Genomic DNA, 17,409 nt, shown 5'->3' on the forward strand with positions numbered 1-17,409 from the left:
CCAAAGACCTGTAAGAACATCTTGCTGCAGATGGTGTATCTGTTCATCGTTCTACAATTCAGCACAATTTGCACAAAGAACATCGGTATGGCAGGGTGATGAGAAAGAAGCCCTTTCTGCACTCATGCCACAAACAGAGTCGCTTGTTGTATGCAAAAGCTCATTTAGACAAACCACAGTCATTTTGGAACAAAGTGCTTTGGACTAATGAGACATAAATTGAGTTATTTGGTCACAACAAAAAGCACATTGCATGGCGAAAGAAGAACACTGCATTCCAAGAAAAACTCCTGCTACCTACTGTCAAATTTGGTGGAGGTTCCATCATGCTGTGGGGCTGTGTGGCTAGTTCAGGGACTGGGGCCCTTGTTAAAATCGAGGGTCGGATGAATTCAACCCAATCAACAAATTCTTCAGGATAATGTTCAAGCATCAGTGAGTTGAAGTTGCGCAGGGGTTGGATATTCCTATAAAACAATGACCCTAAACACACTTCGAAATCTACAAAGGCATTTATGCAGAGGGAGAAGTACAATATTCTGGAATGGCTGTCACAGTCCCCTGACTTGAATAACATGGAAAATCTATGGGATGATTTGAAGCAGACTGTCCATGCTCGGCAGCCATCAAATTTAACTGAACTGGAGAGATTTTGTATGGACGAATGGTCAAAAATACCGCCATCCAGAATCCAGACACTCAGGAGGCGTCGAGAGGCTGTTACATTTGCAAAAGGAGGCTCAACTAAGTATTGATGTAATATCTCTGTTGGGGTGCCCAAATTTATGCACCTGTCAAATTTTGTTATGATGCAAATTGCATATTTTCTGTTAATCCAATAAACTTTATGTCACTGCTGAAATACTACTGTTTCCATAAGGCATGTTATATATTAAAAGGAAGTTGCTACTTTGAAAGCTCAGCCAATGATAAACAAAACTCCAAAGAATTAAGAGGGGTTCCCAAACTTTTTAATATGACTGTAAGTATCCTGAGAAATGCTCGAGATAAAACTAGCCTAAGAAGTTGAGGGCATCAGCAGAAGTAATGTAATAAAATGTTAATCTACAACGAACCAGCAAACGTAGTAAGTGCAAATAGAAAGAAAGATCAATCAGTATCATTTTCCACTAGGTATAATGGTAATTATAATCAGATTAAGAAAGTTGTAAGGAAGAGCTAGGATGTATTAAAAGCTGTTCAATTATATCGCAATGTGATACACATGCCGTTTAAAAAAAATTAAAAAACAGAACATTTTTGGGATGAATGGCAGTATTAGGTATTTTTCCATTGGCAGAGGATCTGATTAGGGATTGGCAAATCTGAGGTGTTTCGATTCACTGAACAATTTGTGAATTTACACAAGAAATGGCGAAAAATTGCCGAAACGCAAAATAATCTTGTTGTGAGCGACAATTCTTAAACCTGCGACTTTTTCGTCCAAATGCATTGAAGTCATTGGGCGTCTGAATAATTTTGACGCATGACAATTTTTATGTGTGCGACTATTCTGAGGCGCTAAATTTTTTTTTTTGGTGCAGCAGATTTTTTGCTGGCAAATTTTCGCTGGCGGTGAAACATGGAAATTTGCTGCGTATCCTTGCCTGCCCAATTTATCGCCCATCAATAAATTTGATATGTGTCATTAGTCTTAAAGAAGGAAAGGTTAAAAATAAGTAAGCTTTATCAGAAAGGTCTAGATAAATACACCAGTAAACCCTCAAAGTAAAACTGCTCTAAGTCCTCTGTCTAAAGAAGCACTACGTTTCTTTCCTTCTATTGTGTACACATGGGCTTCTGTATCAGACTTCTTTATTTCATCTTAAACCTCCAGTGCATGGGCTTGAGCATGCTCACTTTGCTCCTTTCCCTCCTCCCCTCCCTTCACACCAAGCTAAAATGGCAGCTGTTATCCTAAACAAACAAAGAGAGCTTCCAGAGTTGTTTACTCAGGTATGGTAAAGCATTCTACAGAATAAATATAGCATTATAGTTTGTACTATTGGGGCTAATCTATTGCCAATAAACTGCATCGATAGCTTTCCTTCTCCTTTAACGATTAAAAGGCACAGGAATATAATCACAATTAAAATGGGGTAGGATTTATTTTTTTATCTTAAAAAGAATATTATATGGTTTTGAAACCTGGTACAAAATTGTGGAGGAAAAGGGTCTACCCTCAAAGACAAGAGGTCCTCTGTACTGTTATCAACATATCAAATGAACAGTTCAGTATAAAAATTAAAACTGGATACATAGATAGGCTGTGCAAAATAAGAAAATGTATCTAATATAGTTAGTTAGCCAAAAATGTAACCTATAAAGACTGAAGTGACTGGATGTCTAACATAATAGCCAGAACACTACTTCCTGCTTTTCAGCTCTCTTGGTTCCCACTGATTGGTTACCAGGTAGTATGGCCTAATACATTATAGAAAAGTGATGTTTTAAAGTGGATCTGTAACCCACACACAATAAGTTGTGTAATATAAGTCCTTTTCAAATTAAACATGAAATCCAACTTTTTTTATTAAAGCATTCATAGCTCATTTAAAAATCTCAGCTGTCAATCAAATATTGTCTGCCTCGTCTCTATACCTTAGGCATAGAGGCGGGGCAGACAATTACTTTCACTTTCCATTCAGCACTTCCTAGATGTCACTGATCTCCACACATTCCTCAGTTCTTCACAGTTTAATGGTGTAACCAGGGCATGGACATCAGGTCCCCCATTCTGGTGCACAAACATGATTTTGAGATGATGCAATGCTTGCCTTTGTGTTCACAAAATGGCTCCTGCCTGCTTGCTATAATTATTAATTCCCAGACTTAAGAAAACAAGATTCAAATAATTTAGATTTGTACAAGTAGTTATCCAGGAGAATGACAATGCCTGGAGTGCATTAACATGAACCCAGGGCTCCTGAATCCAGGGAAAGGTCATACTGGGAAATTAATAAAAAGATTTTAAAAAAGAATACATGCCCCCCTCCACTGGTTGCTGTTAGGGAATACTAGGGGGTGTAGTTAGCAACAGGTATGGAGCATACATCCCATAGCCTGTAATTATAATACTACAGGACAGGGCCGCCATCAGGGGGGTACAGGGGGGACTGTTGTCCCGGGCCCTGGTGGTTTGGGGAGTTAAGGGGGGCCCGACCGTGCTGCATTTACTTGCACTTACTTGCATTTACTTGCACAGCCGGGCCCCTGCATCAGAGCTCCGATGACTGGCTTCTTGTGTTCTGATTCGCCATTAAATGTAAGTCCCGGTAAAGCCACATGCGGATTGGTTGGGAGAAGTTTGAACCTCCCCTCTACTTTAACCAATCACCATGCGGGTTTACCGGGACTTACATTTCACTGGCGAATCAGAGCACAAGAAACTGAAGATACCGGCATCTGAACTCCCTGGCTAAGGTACGTGCAGTTTTTTTTTCTTTTAACTTGTGGGGGCCCTGACCAATTGTTTATTTTTTTTTTTTTAAATGTATGGGGGCCCTGGCTGATAGTTTTTTTTAAATGTGTGGGGGGCCTTTGCTATTTTTTTTTTAAATGTGTGTTTTTTTTAAATGTATGGGGGCCCTGGCTAATAGTTTTTTTTAAATGTGTGGGGGCCCTGGCTAATTGGTTTTTTTTATGTGTGGGGGCCCTTTGCTAGTTTTTTTAAAGATGCGTGGGGGCCCTGGCTAATTGTTGTTTTTTAAAAAAAAGTGTGGTGGCCGTGGCTAATTTTTTTTTTTTTAAATGTGTGGGGGCCCTGGCTCATTGTTTATCTTTAAAATGTGTGGGGGCCTGGCTCATTGTTTATCTTTAAAATGTGTGGGGGCCTGGCTCATTGTTTATTTTTTAAATGTGTGGGGGCCCTTTGCAAGTTTTTTTTTAAAGATGTGTGGGGGCCCTGGCTAATTGTTGTTTTTTTAAAAAAAAGTGTGGTGGCCCTGGCTAATTTTTTTTATTTTTTTTTTTAAATGTGTGGTGGCCCTGGCTCATTGTTTATTTTTAAAATGTGTGGGGGGCCCTGGCTAATTGTTTTTTTTTTTTAAATCTGTGGGGGCCCTGGCTAATTGTTTTTTTTTTTAAAAAATCTGTGGGGGCCCTGGCTAATTGTTTTTTTTTAAATGTGTGGGGGCCCTTTGCTAGTTTTTTTTAAAGATGCGTGGGGGCCCTGGCTAATTGTTGTTTTTTAAAAAAAAGTGTGGTGGCCGTGGCTAATTTTTTTTTTTTTTAAATGTGTGGGGGCCCTGGCTCATTGTTTATCTTTAAAATGTGTGGGGGCCTGGCTAATTGTTTTTTTTTAAAAAATGTGTGGGGGCCCTGGCTCATTGTTTATTTTTTAAATGTGTGGGGGCCCTTTGCAAGTTTTTTTTTAAAGATGTGTGGGGGCCCTGGCTAATTGTTGTTTTTTAAAAAAAAGTGTGGTGGCCCTGGCTAATTTTTTTTATTTTTTTTTTTAAATGTGTGGGGGCCCTGGCTCATTGTTTATTTTTAAAATGTGTGGGGGCCTGGCTAATTGTTTTTTTTAAATGTGTGGGGGCACTGGCTCATTGTTTATTTTTTAAATGTGTGGGGCCCTGGGTAATTGTTTTTTTTAAATGTGTGGGGGCCCTTTGCTAGTTTTTTTAAAGATGTGTGGGGGCCCTGGCTAATTGTTGTTTATTTAAAAAAAGTGTGGTGGCCCTGGCTATTTTTTTTTTTTTAAATGTGTGGGGGCCCTGGCTCATTGTTTATTTTTAAAATGTGTGGGGGCCTGGCTAATTGTTTTTTTTAATGTGTGGGGGCCCTGGCTCATTGTTTATTTTTTAAATGTGTGGGGGCCCTGGCCACAAATGTTTTTTTTCTTTAACCTGACACCAAAACTTGTAGGAGGGGCCTGGGCACCAAAGTTATTTTTTTAACTTGTAGGGGGGCACTTAATGTTTTAATGCCTGTTTCTTGTGTGGCCTTCATACTTAGGGAAGGGGGGCCCAGAAAATTTTGTTGTGCGGGGCCCCGTGATTTCTGATGGCAGCCCTGCTACAGGATCATTATTTGTCTCTCTTGCGTGTTTAACAACATGCAGGCCAAGTGTTCTTATACAGGTTGTGGAACTCCTCAGTGACTTCTAATATTCTCGTATTTTATAACAGGGGGTGCACAGTTTATTATAATACACAAGTTTCAGTGAGTCGTGTGACAGAAATTACATTACAAAGCACCAATTATAACTGATAACATCACCAAGCGCCATTGATAAGGTTTAAATACACAAGAGCCCTGAATATCCTGTAAATATCCAGAACCCAAGCTAAGCTCCCTGGTCTCACTTCTGCCTATAACTGCTGCCTTTAACCTCGGGAGGAATCCTCGGCTAATCGGATGCCGCCAGGTCTTAATTAAGAGAGGAGCTAAGCTGGACGAGCAAAGGGGCATGATCGTCTCACCAGGATACTGGAAGGAAGAACACCACCAGGAACAGGCAAGCCGGGCCAGCACAAGCAGAGAATCATCAGACAGGCTGGAATCAGGATTGGAGAATGTAGAATAGTCAGTGGACAGGCAAAGGATCAGGATTGGAGAGGTCAGAATAGTCAAACAGGCAAGCAAGGGTCAAAACACAGTTGATCAATCAGGATTCAAGTAATAAAGCACCCACGAACAAGGCAAATTGAACCTAACAACGGGAAATCATTTCCACACTGAAACCCCTTTTTATACTTTTGAATTTCACGCCATAGCGCGTTACGTCATCACGCCGGAGCATAAACCCGGAAGCGCGCCATAGGGGAACCGGCACTCGAAGGAGAAGGAGCTGTGCAGCGGGCGTCCACACCAAAGGAGCGGCGGTGGACCCCGCTGCCCACTAGACCACCAGGGCTTTTTAGCAAGTAAGAAAATACAGGGTCATTGAAAATAGATCATAATACAAAGTTAATCCAGGGACTGGTCCGATTGCCATCTTGGAGTCAAGAAGGAATTCTTTCCCCCTCTGAGGCAAATTAAAGAGGCTTCAGAAGGGATTTTTTCCCCTTCCTCTGGATCAACTAGCAGTTAGGTAGGTTTTATACAGACATAAAAGGTTTTTCAACTTTAATCATTACGTTACTATGTTACGTGCCTTCGGCCTTGTGCTTTTATATGGTCATGGACCTCCTCAGTGACTTATCCTTATATTTTACAATAGGGGGTACATTATTCACTATGTCATTTACAGGATATTCAAGGTATTTATATATTTATGATATATATAATATATAAATGATATCCTTATAAACAGTGGTTAGTGGTGTAATAACAGGACTTATTATAATAAATAAATTACCCCTTTTGGCCTCGTGCTTTTATATGGTAATGGAACTCCTTGGTAACTTTATAATATCCATATATTTAATAAGAGAAGTTCTTTATTCCCTATATAAGTTAACTTGGATGGATCATAATTGTTAAACAGTTGTGTAAAAAAATGCAGCTTGTCCCTCTGCAAAAATGATCAGGGGAGGGACCGGCACGCACAGTATCACCTTCCCAGCCACCCACTACTAACCCTACTCGCCTATTCCCCAGGCAATTTCTACCAACTATAGAGGAAGCTGACCCTGCAGTCCAGGTCCCCCGCAGGGTCTGCTTCCTCTATAGTTCTTTTTATATTTATGTTGCTGAATGCTTACTGGGGAAACCCTTACCTTTTCTGCTTTTTTATGGGGAATGACATCACGACCACAAAGTTGCTAAAGGACCACAAGAGTTGGCCCCAAAACCATAGAGTTCAGATAGATTGTTTTTGAATGGTGTTTCTATTATATGGTGTATACTCTTCCTTTCAACAACTTTCCTCTATGCTATTTGCATTGACACACCTATAATTCAAAAGAATGACATGTGCTGTATGTCTTTCATTTAATGTTCAGATCCCAAAATGCAGGGGTGTAACTACAGAGGAAGCAGAGCCTGCTGCTGCAGGGGGCCCGGGAGGTATATTGACCCCATTAGGCCCTAATTCATATACAATTTGAATAAAAATTTGTAATACAGGTCAACTTCTAGACATTTTGGGGGCCTAAAAAATTATTTTCTGTGGGGCCCCGAAATATAGTTACACCACTGAATAAATGGGAATATATAACAACTTTGTCTTTTCAACAGAGGCCCCTGTGATACCGCTGACGGCCCAGATAAAATACAAAATAGGCCTTTCTTATATGATGAGGAATAAACTGGATTCTCCAATAACTGATTAACAAAAACAGTTATTAGCTAAAGAATTCCCTTTCACAACAAGTGGTGATCAATATATTGCTCTGCAGTATCCCAGGCACAGAGAGCGAGCGAGAATCAGATCATGTGCCTCCTCGACTATCCTTCAAATCCACTGCGGCATCAGGCTTGGTTGTCCCCCTTCCCTTGCTGTGTCACTTAACATGATTAGAATACAGGACTGAGGAGCTTCTTGCACATTGCAATCATGAACCGGACCCTCGCTGTGCTCCGCACTACCAGGAATTACAGCAGCCGTTTGCAGCAGGAAGGCCATATTTTGCTCATCTAATCTGAGCGACAATGGGTTATCAGAGGATATCAGACGGAGAGATCTGCCTTGTCTATTGTATTTATCAAGCTACAAAAAAATACTTCAAGTCTAAAAATTTTGTGTTAAAAGTGATAGTGTCTGAATTAATGCCATGCATCATAATCACATCTTATTGGGGTATTTTACAATCATGCCATTTATTTACACTACCTCAGACCTGGCGTAACCCATTATAATCGATGGGACGCGGTCGGGCAGTATGTAAATACGTAAATATATGCAATGTTTGATCCAGAAGGCGTTTAGGATAACATTTTAATTTGCCAGAGGTTCAGATCAAGCTCTCCCCCTGCCCCTATCAGGGGGTCAGAGGTCAAGATGGGTGTTGGAAGCCCAGAGGAGACGCAATTAAGGCCCCAGATGGCACATATAAAGGACTACGCCGAGGGCAACCTAATAATGTTGGACAGACCCTCCTAAGTGGTCCATGCCCTGGCAGCTATGTATTTCTCAGATGGGCAGGGAGAGATTATTTCTGAAGACAATATCAGCTTAAGGCAAAAAGGGTTAAATTGGAAAGCTTGGCGCATGGGCTCCATTCCCCTAAAAGGAAATACTGGAACGGGTTATTTTTATGACAAGCTGTAGTTCACACAGCAGCACCGCTGGATATCCCTCTGGGCATTTATCTAACCATACAAATAAATGTGTGTCCTTGTGTATATATATATATATAAATAGACCTTTTTATGTCATGTGTATGCTCAGCAATGATATAAACACAGAGCTTCTGTATATATTCTCTATTTAAGGGCACTGTATGGTTACACTATTATTTAATCTGTAGATGAGGAATAGGAAGGCGGCCCTTTCCTCCCCAGGAGCTTACAATCTAAAGGAGAGAGAGAGGCAGGTCACACACATACACAGGTTTTACTGTGGAGGGTTTTTATTATCGGTTCTCCAAAAATTGTGTCTGGCTGTGCCTCAGTCACCCCCCCTCCTCTCCCCACACAAAAAAAGTCAATGTATTTGTGCTCTGCGCCATGATCACATCAAGCCTTTTTCACGCACTCGGAGGCTTTTTTGCTCCCATTTGTAAGAAAGAGTGACATGTCCCAGGGGAAGTGTTAAAGCCACAGATTACCCCCAAACAATGGTTCAGTCCACATCTCTGGGCTTCAATCTCCCCTGCCGCCGCCTGGCTGTTGCATTCACGCGTTTATTCTCCGTGTTCTCCTTCTTCCCTCCCCTTTCTCCCCGTACATTCCTTCTCCTTACACCGCTCCTGCCCGGCTGCCAGTAAACATCCTTCTACACATCCCTTGTGATCTCACTGCACCACTGGGATGCTGTGACAGTTAACTTCGGCTTCCTTTCCTCCCCCCCTACCTGCTGTGCTGAAATGGTACAGTCTGCAGAGGGACTCCACTCATGTATCCTGCTTTATCAATCCGCTCCAGATGCTGAACAGTGATTACTCCGCTCCCGTGTCATTGAAGTCATTTTGGATTTGTGATGATATCTTAGCCAAGTAAGTAGCCTCATCCCTAGCATGAGAATAAGGAGAAAAAGGTGGGGACACGTTCACACCTCCCTCACATCTCTTTACAGCACTTTCTCCCTTCCCATCCTAAGCATCTTCATTGGGCAGTCGTTTTCTCCTGCTGCTGCCGCCGACGACACTGTCGCTGCTGCTCATTTGGTGTTGGAGACTTGGGAAGGACGATGTGCTGGGATTCTCAATGTGAATCCATAGTAAGGTGACTCATTCCTATAGACTATTCCAGTCTCTGTGGGAAGCACTGGCTGCAGCAGGTGCTGGGATCTCTGTGTGAGGGAGGGAGATAGGGGGCATCCTTACAAGTCACGCTGGATATATTTTATTTCTCTCTTTTTTTTTCTTTTCTGAATGTCATTTAAAGAGCTTATGATTTTCTGCTGCTGCTGGAGAGGATGGATTATCAGAGCTGTTCAAGTGATGCTGCTTAAGGTTAACATTACAAGTCACAGTGGGGCCAGATTTGGCTGTTGAATGATATGTGTGATGCCCTAAAAACAGACCTTGTGTCCACCCACAGGTGTTATTTTTTTCACCCAGGCAGAAGATACAGATGGAGCAGATGGAAAAAAAAATAATCTTCCATGCATCTTGTTGCCCTAATTAATGGCTGTAAACTGTGACATTGTGGGGTTGTTGCCCTCCAGTGAAAATGAAGGAAAGTCTGCTCCATCTGCATGTGATGTTCTGCGGGAGGACATATTGGGATGGATGATTGTAATCAGGTTAATAGATTTGATTTCAAAGTCCAGCCTGCTGTTGAATTGCAGATACTAGCGTCTCAATGACAAGCAGAGGCGGCTGCGGGGGGTCATTGTGGGATTTGTAGTCCTATAAGGGCTGGAGGTCTGCAGCTTGGAACTCGCTGTTCCAGTTGCCCAGTTTAGGTGCGCTGTCAGTGGGAAGGGATTCATGTCACAAATTTAGAATCAGGGATTGATTGCGGCAGGGATGCCCAACCTGCAGCCCCCCAGTTGTTTTTTATCCAACTGCAACTCCCACAATGCCCTGACATCTGTAAGTTGCTGGGACTTTAGGTCCAGCAACAATTTGAGGGCTAGGGGTGAATTCCTTTAATAAGATTATAAAACACATAGGGGTTTAAGGCAGCCATTAGAGTGAAACTTTGTTGCCCTCTAAAAACTCTCCATTAGACCCAGGGTAGCTTTTTCCCATGGACTTGCAATAGCTTCAGATCATTGTAAAAAGGTGTGGAACGCTTGGCTGATAAGTACATATACCACTATGATCAGGAAGGTTCTTCTGCTGCATAAATCATTGGGTCAATGAATTGATCCTGTCAATGCATGTCTAAAATATATGGCTCTTTATGATGTTCTGCATGAGTGATCTCCCTGTGTTTTGTCTTTTGTGGCCATGGATTTATTGTTTTTAATTTAACTCGTTTAAAGCTGAATCTTATTTAATGCTGCATAGTCTCTAATGTTGGCGGATGTTAAAAGGAAATCCCTATCCTCTGGATGGACAGTGTGGCTCTTACATCTAAGTTACACATTGGCCGGCTCAATTACTGTGTGATTCTAAAGTAAAAAGATGAGTTCTTCTCTAGGCTATAATCACTTATGGATCTGAGCTTCATGTATTTTTTTAAAGAAAAAGAATGTTTCTTTAAAGATAAAGAAACACAAAACACATTTACTCTTCCGCTGCTTAGCCTCTGCTCCCACTGGGCAGTGAAGAGTTAAGAGCCACTTATTTAATATCCAACAGCAATCTGAGTGCAGAATGGAGCCCAAGGTCACATTGGGCAGATAGTGTTTGTTACAAGGGTGTCCCACCCAGGAGTAAAGGGCTACCCATCTTTCTCAATGCAAGACTGATGCACTGGTTGGAAATACATTTGAATGTAATGTGAATTTAGTACTAGTTATTATCATGGTTTCCACAGTGGAAACTCACCTTGCCTCAATGTACTCTCTGGCTCCCTTTCAAATATTCACTCTGCAGAGCTTTAATGCAGCACCGTATTGCTCAGTTCTTATGGTTGCAGTCGCACCGGATTGAAGGTAGTAATGGGTGCCACCTTTGGGCCCCTTCAGTTGTTCTTAAACTGCAGCACCCTGGGTTGTCTGGCTAGAAACACTGTTAGAAGATGCTGGAAGTTGTAGTTCAGCAACAGCCGAGGGACTGCATGTTGCTTGTACCTGATTCACAGATCCTGGATCATACTATGCAAAATGTGGCTTGAACATGTATGGTGGGTACAAGGGAGGGATGCATGTGTAATCTGTCAAAAATAAAGACAGGACCTGTGAGTGTGCATGAGCTCAATGAGTGATGGGACTGCACCGACAAGGTGACTCCTGGATTCTGCAGTCAGTGCTGTTTCCGTGCAAGTTAAATCATTGCAGCAGCCTTTGTTCCCTGTACAATACAAGCGTACCTGGGTTCCCCGTTTTATGTCTAGGAGCCTGCGGATGGTTTTGATGCATGATCAGAGATGCTCACGGCAAAAAAGGTCGTCCTTACTGTACCAATGGCAAGGTCAATAGCACCTCCCGAGACATGTTGCATATTCCTTTTATCTGATTGGTCCCTTTTGCTGTGCAACACTTTAGCCTAATAAGCAGCCTATTGCACCCATATCCAGCAGAAGTGTGAGATGATGCAAAGGTGATGGGCAGAGAATGCGGGAGAGTTTACAGAAACACAGAATTTGTCAATGTGGCAGTGCAGGGCTGGTTATAGGGTGCTAGTGCTATTAAACAGTGCTGCATGCAGTCTGCTGCGTCATGCTCTTAACAGAATCTAAGTTTTTCCTTACTGGGGCATAGGGGAGACAGTTACTTGACCAAGCAGTTGTATATTTGACACAGGTATAAAACCCTGCCTTTACTGAGTCAGTACCTAATGAGTTAAAAACTGAGCCGTCTGTTCTGCCATCAGCTTCTGTATTCACTGTACTGGTGTCTTTCCAACTCTAGTTCAACTACACTTCCCAGTATCCCTAGGTTGCTTATGCTTGTAAAAAGGGAAAAACATAATTTCTTCCTGCTAAATGACCCATCACCTTGCTTTTCAGTCTCAATCTAATAAAAGAAAAGTTTCAAAAAAAACTTAGGGCCCCAAGCTGAATCCTAATTCCAAGGATTTCCTAATAGCTCTTTTTTAGGGCGATGCTCAGGATTTGTGGTGTAGGAGACTGCACAAAATACAATGTGCATTCTATCCAAGGTTATATATAATAATAAAAAAAAAGTAAAAGGGATTTGTTGCAGCGAAGTGACATATGAAGCAAGGCAGACTATCACTGTAGCGCAGCCCATAGAGAGTATTGACCTAAATCACATTAACTGGAGAATTTAATAAATGATTTTCTGTCCTTCATCCTACTTTCAGTGTCCTCTAGCTTCTCACGCTGCTGCAGTGCTGCAGTTATATGAATGCATAATTTGGGATCCAGCAGTGCTCATATTCATTTAAAATATTGTGCGATAGGTTCTGCAGCTGAGATAGACTGCTGGGGCCCTACAGATGTTTTTGAAATGTAAACTCCCAGCATCCCATAACAAGCTACAACTCTCATTATTGGGAGCATCAGGAGGGATACAGGTTGCTTTTCACTTAAGAGTCATTTGGGTGGACCCTTCTATTACCTATAACAGACCCTGGCTGAAATCTTTGCAATAACAGAGGCCTTACTAAATAGCATTGAAAAGCAATGGGATGGCATCTCTGTGATACCTGAACAGGCGACAGTAATTCCAGAGGAAGCTGGTTATGGCTAGGCCTCTCTGGGGCTTGGCCTCATTGTTTTTTCACAGCTGTGTAGCATATTCCTCTCAGGGATATATATATATATAAAGATGTTCAGTGCCAATGCATTAGGCAGTCATTTTGGGGTAAACTTACCCAAACAAGCTGGGGATCCAGGTGCACAAGCCCTAGACCTTCAGCTCGGGAAGGCAATATAGTAAATAGTAATGGGCTGGCACAAACTGGATCACATTCCAAAAATAGATGTAGTAAAAAAGTTAGTTTATTGGAACAAAAACATCACACCAAAGGCCTTACGCGTTCTGTGCCCCTTGTGCCAGCCCATTACTATTTACTTTTTAGCATATTCCTCTATTAACTGTGAAATATATCTTCATAAACAGTGTTTAGCATCACATGACTCATTTAATCTTACTAATTACAGATATGGGATCCATTATCCGGAAACCTGTTATCCAGAAAGGTCTGAAATAGTGATGGGCGAATTTGCGCCGTTTCGATTCGCCGAAAAATTCGCGAATTTCGCGCGAAATTCGCGAAACGGCGAAAAATTTGCGAAGCGGCGCCGGCGTCTCGTTTTTGACGCCGGCGCCCGTTTTTTCGACGCCGGCGCCCATTTTTTCGGCAAATTTTCGTGGGCGTTTCGCGAATTTATTCGCTGGACGCGAATCGCGCAAATTCGCCGCGAATTCGCGCCTGCCGAATAAATTCGCCCATCACTAGTCTGAAATACAGGAAGGCCATCTCCCATAGACTCATTTTATCCAAATAATCCAAAATGTTAAAAAATGATTTACCCTTTCTCTGTGATAATAAAACAATACCTTGTACTTGATCCCAACTAAGATATAATTAATCCTTATTGGAAGCAAAACCAGCCTATTGGGTTTATGTAATGTTTATATGATTTTCTAGCAGACTTAAAGGGGTTGTTCACCTTCCAAACACTTTTTCAGTTCAGTTGTTTTCAGATTGTTCACCAGAAATAAAATACTTTTTTGAATTGCTTTCCATTTTTTTAAATTTTTTTTTATAGTTTTTCCAAAATATAAGTTTAAAGTTGAATGTTCCTTGTCTCTAGTTTCAGTCTGGCATCTCAGTAATTCAGGTGCAGATTCTGAACTGTTACAATTTGCTCCATTAGTCGATACATTTCTCAGCAGCATTTCTGGATTATTAGCAACTATTCTATCAGTTTTTACCACTGCCTTTAATGAAACTCAGGTATTCTGCTCAGCAGGGCTAAAGATAAGAAATGTATCCACTAAAGGGTTCTCTTTATAGACCCACCTGGCCGATGGCTATAAAGTCGGAAGCCGGCATTTGAAAGTGGCGAAGAGGAGAAGAGGTCGGCCTAAACCCACCCGTACCCTAAATCAGCGGGTTTCAGCCCGGCCCACACATTGGTGACTCCCCCCCTCCCACAACTACTTTAGAAAGACAAAAGAAGATAAACAATTAAACTTAACACTTCAATATTATAAAAATGGTCACATAGAAAATAGAAAGTAATTTGAAAAAAATCTTTATTTCTGTTGGATTGAATGAAATCAACCGAACTGAAAAAAGTGTCTGAAGGTGAACAACCACTTTAAGATATGAAGATCCAAATTTCGGATAGATCCATTACCTGGAAAAACCCAGGTCCCAAGTAGTCTGTCTTCAGGTCCCATATATAAATGTATTAGAAGTCACTTTAGAGTTCCATGACCTGTTGAAAAAGTCCTATCATAAGTTCTGAGGCTCAATAGTGGACATATATGTGTATATCTATATATTTTATTCGGGGGGGGTGGAGCTTTCTACTTTCTACTTCATACTTTATCCTTGATATAAATAGTAAGAGTGTTGCTTACTGCTTAAATGTCCAGTGGATTTGCTAAGCTCTAAGAACGTCATGTCCAGACTTTTCTGTTTCATCACAGGTTCTGGCCAGTCAATTCCTTCTTTTTATATACAAGCATAAATATTTCAACGTGTAATGGGGGGGAGGCATTAAAAATGCAAGATGTGTGCAATACAAAACCATACAATTCCATCTGGGGACCTCCAAAATCCTCTTCTGTATCTATATGTTCTGTCAGGCTCGTTAGCAGACATTTGTTTGTCTTCTTATTCTAATTGTTTTTTTTTTTTTAATACTTTGCAAGTTTTTTTTTCTTTAATTAATTTCTAAGCAAGAGAGGTGAATTTTGTGTTTTGTACACCAGAATAATAGCTATAAATATGCGGACGTAAAAACTGCTACAACATATGCTTGTTTATACTTGCTTCATATGGACTCATGTAGGGAAGGAAACTGAAATTCACAATTCTCAACTGAAAGCCCATATAAGAAACTGTGTAGTGTTAAGGCATTATTACATAATGGGGGCATACAACCGCTGCAATGAGGGTACCCTCAAAATATAGGATATGGGGTGCTCAAGTTTACATGCACCCACCAGATGTGCAAGATAATATATAGTTAAATGCCAGCTGTTTTTGGTGTTTGTCTTCCACATGGGGCTGTCAGAGGATGCTGGGAATGGTTCAGGGCATATAGACATTTGCTATATGCAAACAGAAGTTTCCTTTCACACTGCAAAAAACCATACAGGCACTTAACTGACTCCATATTAAATTGACCCTACTGTATGTGAATATGATACGGACCTTAGATTGTAAGCTCCACTGGGGCAGGTGCTCTAAAAATAGCAGATAGTTTAAAAAATATATATTTTTATTATAATTGTTTGCCTGTTCTGTGTGTTTTTTTTGTCAGTACTGTATTCAAGTTTATTTTAGAACGTGGCAGAAATTAACATGATACCTGATACGTTTAACTATCTCATTGCTGGAATTTTTAATTTCATACATACACATGTGCTTTATAATGTATTTCCCCCCAGCCCTTTTGGAAACGTAAGTGTAAAAGTTATGTGATCATCATCGTAACATCGACCCAGAAATAGCGTTCGGTTTCGTAGGGCATTCCTGGCCTGGGTTTTTATTTGCTCTGTGGTATGGCACAGGGCCCTTCAGCTCAGGAGTTAAGTGGCAAAGGTATTCCAAACATGGTCTCCATCACAACTAATATCCTCATTTGTGGTTGCCTTGGTGATCCTTGTTGCTTTGACATGGGGTGTTCCACTCTAGATTTAGATTTCGGCTTAATGGTGTCCATGTCTTAATTATAGCACAGTGCGTTCCGCGCAGGTTCGCTCCCAACGTTCCAGTATACTGTGCACACAAATACAGATATTTTTCTTTCTCTCTATATATATCAGTGAGATATAAGTGACAGTGAATTGGGGCTGGAAAGGAGAGGCTGGCTAATTAATAAATACTGTCGTGTTGGAAGGTGTTTGCTTGATGTGACACCTTGTTGGCGTGTGCTGCTACACCATAATGCAGTAATAAGATCTGATTTAACTCTTTAATCTCTAGCTTCTTGTTTTCCCAATCCCTGCCCGTGGGCAGATTGTTATCACTGTGCCTTTTGCTTCCACATCAGACGCACAATCTCCCAATGCAAAAGTAACGGTTGTGCTTTGTTGTGATTGACAAGATGGAAGTCCCGAGCCTCCTGCCTTTGCTATTCTGCTCATCCCCTGAGCATCACAGGTGCTATTTATAGCAGCACATGCAAGAATAATTCCTTTTCCAGGGAGCCTGTTGTCAGCCTCTAACCAGCAGTTACTAGGCTGCATAGGAGGGGGGGGGAGAAGGGAAAAATGGGGTTTCACGAGACTGGCAAGGATGCTTTGCATTTGTTCAGATACTAATTGCCAAGCACTGCAAGGGAGTCTGCTTGTAATGCTACAGAAAATAAACTGATCACAAGGTTTTATTTAGGGATCTGCAGAAATGATGTGCAATGTTGATTCCCCAGGAGATTAGACAGGTTATGTTTAAGATGGCCATTGACGTTCAGGTTTTATTCTGTGATCCCGATCGTTCGTTTCAAACTTTCAATGCCATGATCTACAACTAACCATTCAGATTTAAATTGTAAGATTAGGTATGAAAAATAACAAATCAGACAATGTCGTGGACGTTAATTGACAGACGGCAATCGTTATGAAAGTTATGTCCGAGAAATAGTAGTGTCAGTCACCCATAGATTTTGGCAATACAGGTATGGGACCTGTTATCCAGAATACTTGGGCTTTCCGAATAATGGATATTTCCTTAATAAGGATCTTCATACCTCAAATCTACTATAAAGGAATTTAATCATTAAATAAATCCAATAATCTGGTTTTGGTGCCAATAAGGATTCATTGTATATTAGTTGGGATCAAGTACAAGCTACTGTTTTATTATTATTACAATTTTTACAATTTTGAATTATTTGGATGAATTGAGTCTATAGAAGTTGACTTTCCTGTAATTCTGAGCTTTCTAGATAACGGGTTTCCGGATAACGGATCCATACCTGTAATAAGTAAAATCAAATGACTCGTGTGATGCTAAACACTGATTATGAAGATATATTTTACAGGTAATAGAGGAATATGCTTCACAGCTGTGAAAAACCAATGCAGGCCAAGCCCGAGAGAGGCATAGCCATAACCTGCTTCCTTGGGAATTACATGACATTACTGTCGCCTGTTCA

General features: G+C 41.1%; 1 protein-coding gene across 1 annotated transcript in view; it reads left to right on the forward strand.

The window, feature by feature from the left end:
• Positions 1-9,008: 9,008 nt before the first annotated feature.
• The window catches only part of atp2b4.L (ATPase, Ca++ transporting, plasma membrane 4 L homeolog), a gene marked incomplete at its 5' end in the record, with an annotated part of 179,901 nt that continues 171,500 nt past the window's right edge, over positions 9,009-17,409 (forward strand). The window contains 1 exon segment of the mRNA NM_001093551.1: positions 9,009-9,044.

The sequence above is a fragment of the Xenopus laevis genome, chromosome 4L (genome assembly GCF_017654675.1).
Source record: "Xenopus laevis strain J_2021 chromosome 4L, Xenopus_laevis_v10.1, whole genome shotgun sequence".
Classification (NCBI taxonomy): domain Eukaryota; kingdom Metazoa; phylum Chordata; class Amphibia; order Anura; family Pipidae; genus Xenopus; species Xenopus laevis.